Source organism: Hyperolius riggenbachi, chromosome 7 (genome assembly GCF_040937935.1).
Source record: "Hyperolius riggenbachi isolate aHypRig1 chromosome 7, aHypRig1.pri, whole genome shotgun sequence".
Classification (NCBI taxonomy): domain Eukaryota; kingdom Metazoa; phylum Chordata; class Amphibia; order Anura; family Hyperoliidae; genus Hyperolius; species Hyperolius riggenbachi.
In genome coordinates this window covers 41,669,124-41,675,857 of record NC_090652.1, presented here as the reverse complement: position 1 = coordinate 41,675,857, position 6,734 = coordinate 41,669,124, and positions in this window count along the sequence as shown.

Sequence of the window (6,734 nt, the reverse complement as noted above, 5' to 3'; positions counted from 1 at the left end):
CTTTTGATGCCCTCTGTGACCTGGTTCATCAGTAAACCGTATCTGTTCAAGAGGTTCAAAGAGACTGTGCTATGATTCGTGGTCAACTCGACACTGCACCCGCTCCTGTGGCAGCTCCAGTGGCGCCTGCTCCAGTTCCGGCTCCTGTACCTGCACCTTTGCCTGCCGCAGTACCTGTAGAGTCCGGCTCACCTGCTCCTGAGCCCAAGCTACCTCTTCCTGAACGCTTCACCGGGGAGAGGAGCAAGTTTAGACTGTTTAGGAGTGCGTGTTATCTGCACTTCTCCCTATTACCCAGGACCTACGCCAGTGAGAATGTACGTGTGGGTGCAATCATCTCCCTCCTGCAAGGGGAACCCCAAGCTTGGGCCCTCAGACTGGTCGAACAGAGTCACGACTGCCTACAAGACTCTGCTGCCTTCTTCCAAGCAATGGCCGAGCTTTATGACGACCCTAGTAAGAGCGCCTCGGCAGACGCAGCTATACGCGCTCTCCGCCAAGGTCGAAGGTCGGTGGAGGATTATGTTCTGGAGTTCCGCCGCTGGTCTGGAGATCTTGACTGGAATGACTCTGTGCTCAAGTCCCAGTTTCGCCTAGGTCTATCCGAAGCAATCAAGGATGAGCTCGCCCGCGTAGGAGTCCCCGATACCTTAAAAGATCTGATCCAGCTCTCCATTCAGATTGACAGACGGCTGAGGGAGAGACGTCAGGAAAGAGCTGGCATGACTCACGGTTCCTGGTTTCCTCCGGCTCCTATAGTTCCTACTGCCTCTGCTCCAGTTCCTAGCTCTCCCGTCATGGACGATCCTGAGCCCATGCAACTGGGCCTTGCTCGGGCTCCTCTAACGCCTGAAGAAAGACGGCGCCGGAGAACCGCCAACCTTTGCCTCTACTGCGGAGCCTCTGGACACTTTCGACAGAATTGCCCAGTCCGTCCTCTGAGTATGCCTGATTCTTTGTGTCCTGTTGAGAATCCCAGATCCGCTGCGTCCACCTCTTATGTACCCTTGTCTCTCTCCTTACAGGGGTCCAGAGGAGAGAACCTAAGGATTGAGGCCATCGTTGATTCGGGAGCCTGTTCCTGCTTCCTTGACTTCCAGCTTGCTCATGATCTCCAGTTGCCTACCCGTAGAAAGAGAAGACCACTCTTCTTGCAACTTGCTGATGGGTCCTCCATCCATTCTGGACCTATTACTTTAGAGACTTTTCCTCTTCTGATCACTATTGAAGACAATCATCAAGAGTATCTTGTCTTTGACTTAATTCCTTCTCCACTGTATCCTGCAATCCTCGGAATGCCCTGGCTCAAGAGTCACAATCCAGAAATCAACTGGACTACTGGAAAGGTGGCTTTGAACTCGTCTTACTGCCACCGTTTCTGCCTCAGTAATTCTGGCCGCCTTCTTTGCACCAGCCTTGAAAAAGCCTCCATCATTCCAGCTGTTTATCACAATTTCCTGGACGTTTTCGATAAAAAGAAGGCGGATACTCTTCCTCCACATCGTATATACGATTGCCCTATCGATCTTCAGCCTGGAGCCGCTATTCCTTATGGTCGAGTCTATCCTCTCTCAGAACCAGAAACTCAGACACTCAAGGACTACATCCAGGAAAATCTAGAAAAGGGCTTAATCAGACCTTCTAACTCTTCCGCAGGTGCAGGAATATTCTTCGTGGAGAAGAAGGATGGCTCCCTCAGGCCTTGTATTGACTTTAGAGCACTCAATCAAATCACCATTAAAGACCGCTATCCTCTACCCTTGATGTCCGATCTATTTCAGAGACTCCGTACCGCTAAAGTCTTCACTAAATTGGATCTACGGGGAGCTTACAACTTGATCAGGATCCGTGAAGGCGATGAATGGAAAACTGCATTCAGGTCTCGGTTTGGGCACTTTGAATATACAGTGATGCCTTTCGGCCTCTGCAATGCCCCAGCCACCTTCCAACGCTTCATCAATGATGTGCTCCGTGATTTTATTGATGACTTTCTAGTTGTTTATCTGGACGACATCCTGATCTTTTCTGCCTCTCTGGAGGAACACCGGACTCATGTTAGAAAAGTCCTGTCCCGTTTACGCACCCACGAACTATACGCTAAGCCTGAAAAGTGCGAATTTGAATTAGACAATATCCAGTTCCTGGGTTTCCGTATCTCATCTGAAGGGATAGAAATGGATCCTAAGAAGGTGTCTACCATCCTAGACTGGCCAGTGCCTTCTGATCGGAAAGCGGTCCAACGTTTCATCGGATTTGCTAACTTTTACCGAAGATTCATTAAGAACTTCTCCAAGATTGTTGCACCCATCACACAGCTGACCAAGACCAATTCCCCGTTTAAATGGACTCCTGAAGCCCAGTCTGCCTTTGAAAAACTCAAGGTTCAGTTTACTTCAGCTTCCATTCTCAAACACGCCGACCCATCACAAGCCTTCGTGGTGGAAGTGGATGCTTCGGAGACTGCTGTAGGGGCCATTCTTTCCCAACGCTTTGGTCCCAAAGCCCTTCTACATCCAGTAGCTTTTTTTTCCAGAAAGCTGAGTTCTGCTGAAAGAAACGACAACGTAGCAGACAGAGAACTTCTGGCCATAAAGGCAGCTCTTGAAGAATGGCGCTACCTGTTGGAAGGGGCTATGCATCCAATTATTATTTTCAATGACCACAAGAACCTTGAGTACTTACGTTCTGCTCAAAGACTGAAGCCTCGTCAAGCTCGCTGGGCCCTGTTCTTCTCAAGATTTAATTTCCATCTCACCTTCCGTCCTGGGTCTAAGAATTCTAAGGCGGATGCATTATCCCGCATGTTTCACGAAGATTCCGTACCCCATGCGGAACCTGATACCATCCTTTCGAAGAATCATTTTCTGCTGCTGCAATCTGATATGTTGATTCAAATTAAACAAGCCACCGCTGTAATCCCTGCACAGGAAGTTCCAGCTAACTTTGTCTGGTGTGACGGTCTTCTTCTTTTTCAAGATAAAGTCTTTGTTCCCCCGATCTTCGTTTGACAGTTCTAGCAAACGGCCATGAGAGCAAATTGGCTGGCCACTTTGGTACCACCAAGACATTGGCGCTCCTTCAGAGGAACTTCTGGTGGCCGGAGATGTCTAAAGACTGTAATCAATTTGTCCTATCTTGTGCAGTATGTGCCAGATCAAAAAGTTCTAGATCTAAACCTTGGGGTCTTCTGAACCCTTTACCGGTGCCTGAACGACCTTGGGACAAGATTTCTATGGACTTTATTGTTGAACTTCCTCCCTCTGAAGGGTTTACTACTATTTTTGTGGTCATAGATCGTTTTACAAAGATGGCCCACTTCCTGCCCATGAAAGGCACTCCTTCCGCAGCAACTACGGCTCAAGTATTCTTAAAGGAGATTGTTCCCGGGGCCCCAGGCTGGCTCATGCACCATTGTTTTTAATTATTGTAGTATCCCATGCAGTTTAGTTAGGAGGGGGGCAGATGAGAGGGAATATCCTGCACGCTGGTGCCCCCTGCTGGTCATATAGCCATTGTCTATATGCAACTGAAGCCCTCTCCTACTAATTGGCTGACTTGCTCAGCTTTTGCTTGATTATCACTGCAAGCTAGGTGTATTATGTGTGCACTTCTCATTGGCTTATAAGCAGCCTGCAGGCTTTATAAAGCAGCAGAGAACTGTTTGGGAGTGAGGTTCTCCAATTGTGTGTTTGGTAAGTTTTAGAGCAGTAGGAGACAGGCCTTGGAGGTGGCAGCTCCAAGGTTTTGGCTGCGCTCACATATGGTGTTAGATGCTGGTTCTGGGGCCCCGGGCAGTGAGAGTTCCCAGGGCCCCAGGCTGGCTCATGCACCATTGTTTTTAATTAAAGGAGATTGTTCGTCTTCATGGCCTTCCCTCTGAAATCATCTCTGACAGAGGAACACAATTCACTTCTAAATTCTGGAAGGAACTTTGCAGACTGCTAGGAATTAATTCCTGCCTCTCGTCTGGTCATCATCCTCAGACCAACGGCCAGACCGAGAGGACTAATCAGACTCTTGAACAGTACTTGCGTTGCTTCTCCTCTGTGTCTCAAGATAATTGGTCCACACTTCTTCCTACCGCAGAGGTTGCCTACAATAATTCTATCCATTCAGCTACAAGGACTTCTCCGTTTTTTGCCAATTATGCCTTTCACCCTGCTTACCTACCTAACTCCTATGTCGATTCCTCTGTTCCTACTGTACAAGATAGACTCACACTGCTCACGGAAAATTTCAAGAAATTACAGTCTATCCTGTTAAAGTCGCAAGAAAAGGCAAAGTTCTGGGCGGATAAAAAACGCAGGGAAAGTCCTGACTTTTCTCCAGGGGACTCAGTCTGGCTTTCTACTAACAATCTTCATCTCCATTGTCCTTCAAAGAAGCTGGGACCTAAGTTCATCGGGCCATTCATCATCGAGAAAGTGGTTAATCCTGTGACTTTTAGACTGACCCTCCCAAGTTCCATGAAGGTCCATCCTGTGTTCCATATCTCTTGCCTCAAGAAGTTTGATGAGTTTAGCCGATCTGTTTCCCCCCCGCCTCCTGTACTACTAGATGGCCATGAAGAATTTGAGGTTGAGAGAATTCTGGACTGTAGGCGAAGGGGTGGTTCTCTTCAGTACTTGGTAAAGTGGAAGGGGTTTGGAGTAGAAGAAAATTCGTGGGAACCCTCCAGTAATGTGCACGCACCTAGATTAATTAGGATGTTCCATTCCAGGTTTCCTGAAAAGCCAGCTCCAAGAGGCACTCCGGAGGTTGCCTGTAGGGGGGGGGGGCAATGTCATACTTACCGTCCTGGCTCTGTCCGGTGTTCCCGTGGGCGTGTTGTTACGCGCGCGCGCGCGGGTGCATTGAGTTTTATTGTTGCCTCTGGTGGTCTGGCGCGCACGGCGTTGCGCGCGCAGCGCGCAAGGTCACGCGCAGGCGCAGTGCACGCAAAAAGTTGCACGCGTGCGCATAGCGGTGCGCGCTCATGCGCGCACCGCACGGTGCACTGCGCGCATGCGCAGGCGTAATTATTGGCGCCAAAATCCTCTATTTAAACAGCTCTGCCCTTGGAGCAGTGCTGTTAGTTCTTACAGCGTTGTGCCTTGTATCCTGAGTTTATTCTGATTGTTATTCCGGTATTGACCTTGGCTTGTTCCTGACTACTCCTGATCGCTGCCCGTCCTGACCTTTGGCTTGTTTCCTGATTACGTCTGATCGCAGCCTGCCCTGATCTTGGCTTGTCCTCGACCTTCCAGATCTCTGCCAATCCTGACACTCGGCCTGTCCACGACCCTGAGCATCTGTTACTGACTCTCCTCAACAAGACGTCAACTGTTCTCCAACCCTCTGTGGGATAATTTCAAGCGCAACCAGGTGGGCACTAGGCAGCGAAGTAACCACTCTCCCCGCAAGGGATTGTGGTCCTGCTTCCCCCTCAAGGGGTCTTGGGTGGTCCGTATCGCAGTGGGGCGGTCAACAGCATCTGTACCTCACCGCCTAACACACAGGAGGCAGGTAGGGGATTTGCATAACGAATGTGTGCAAATTCCTCAACAGCAGAACAGACCAGAAACTTTCAAAGGAAAGACAGGTCTCTCTTCCAGAGACCTGTAACCTTCAGACTAGAGGAATGGTCAAACAGCTGTCTGCCTGTGCAGCCAGCTGAGCGGATCCTTACAAAAATAACTGCTTTTGGAACTACCATAATTGAATAAATCAACAAATACAACAAGCATGATTTGCACATATAGGCCTCGGTTCATCAGTTTGCGGTAAAAATTTGCTGTTCGTTAATTTACCACACGCGATAATTACAGAATGCTTAGCAGTATTCAGCAATTTTTTTTAGTTGTCGGCAGTTATTTGTTAAAAGATTGCTAGTGTTCGGTAATGATGCGGTAAGCATGTGGTAAATATCGACACTGGCGATCTTTTAGTGAATACAAGCAGTTTTCAAAGTGCATTGTGGGTAAGGAAGGTGCATTGTGTGCAATTTAACCACTTGCCGACCGCCCACGGCCGATGGGCTGGGCCCAAATGACCGCAATACGGCCGTCGGTGGCGGCGGGCGTGGTTATGCGCCGATCGCGTTACGCGTGACACGATCAGGCACCGGCGACAGGCTCTGCCCCCCTTGCGCAGTAACCCGACGGCCTTTTGGAAGCGCCGGCAGGTTACTAGCCTTCAGATCGCCGCATGCAAAGCGTATAATATGCTTTGTAATGTATACAAAGCGTATTATACAGGCTGCTTCCTGCCCTGGTGGTCCCAGTGATCGAGGGACCACCAGAGCAGGCTGCAGCCCCCCAGGTAAGCACTCAAGCACACTGATCTGCCCCCCCTTCCCTCTGATCGCCCACAGCACCCCTCAGACCCCACCCACCTCTCAGACTCCTATTTGCACCCAATCACCCCCTAATCACCCATTAATCACTCCCTGTCACTATCTGTCAACACTATTTTTTAGATTGGTGCCTAAACTGCCCCCCTGGGGACTCCTGATCACCCCCCCACACACACACACACACACACACTCTCAATCAGACATGTAGCACAATAAATTTGGACAAAAATGTATACAGAAATTTTACTTTATTTGAAAAATGTCAGCACAGAAAGTAAAAAAAATAATTTTTTTGACAAAATGTATGTCTTTTTTGATGAATATAATAAAAACTAAAACTTGCAACAGCAATCAAATATCACCAAAAGAAAGCTGTATTAGTGACAAGAAAAGGAGGTAA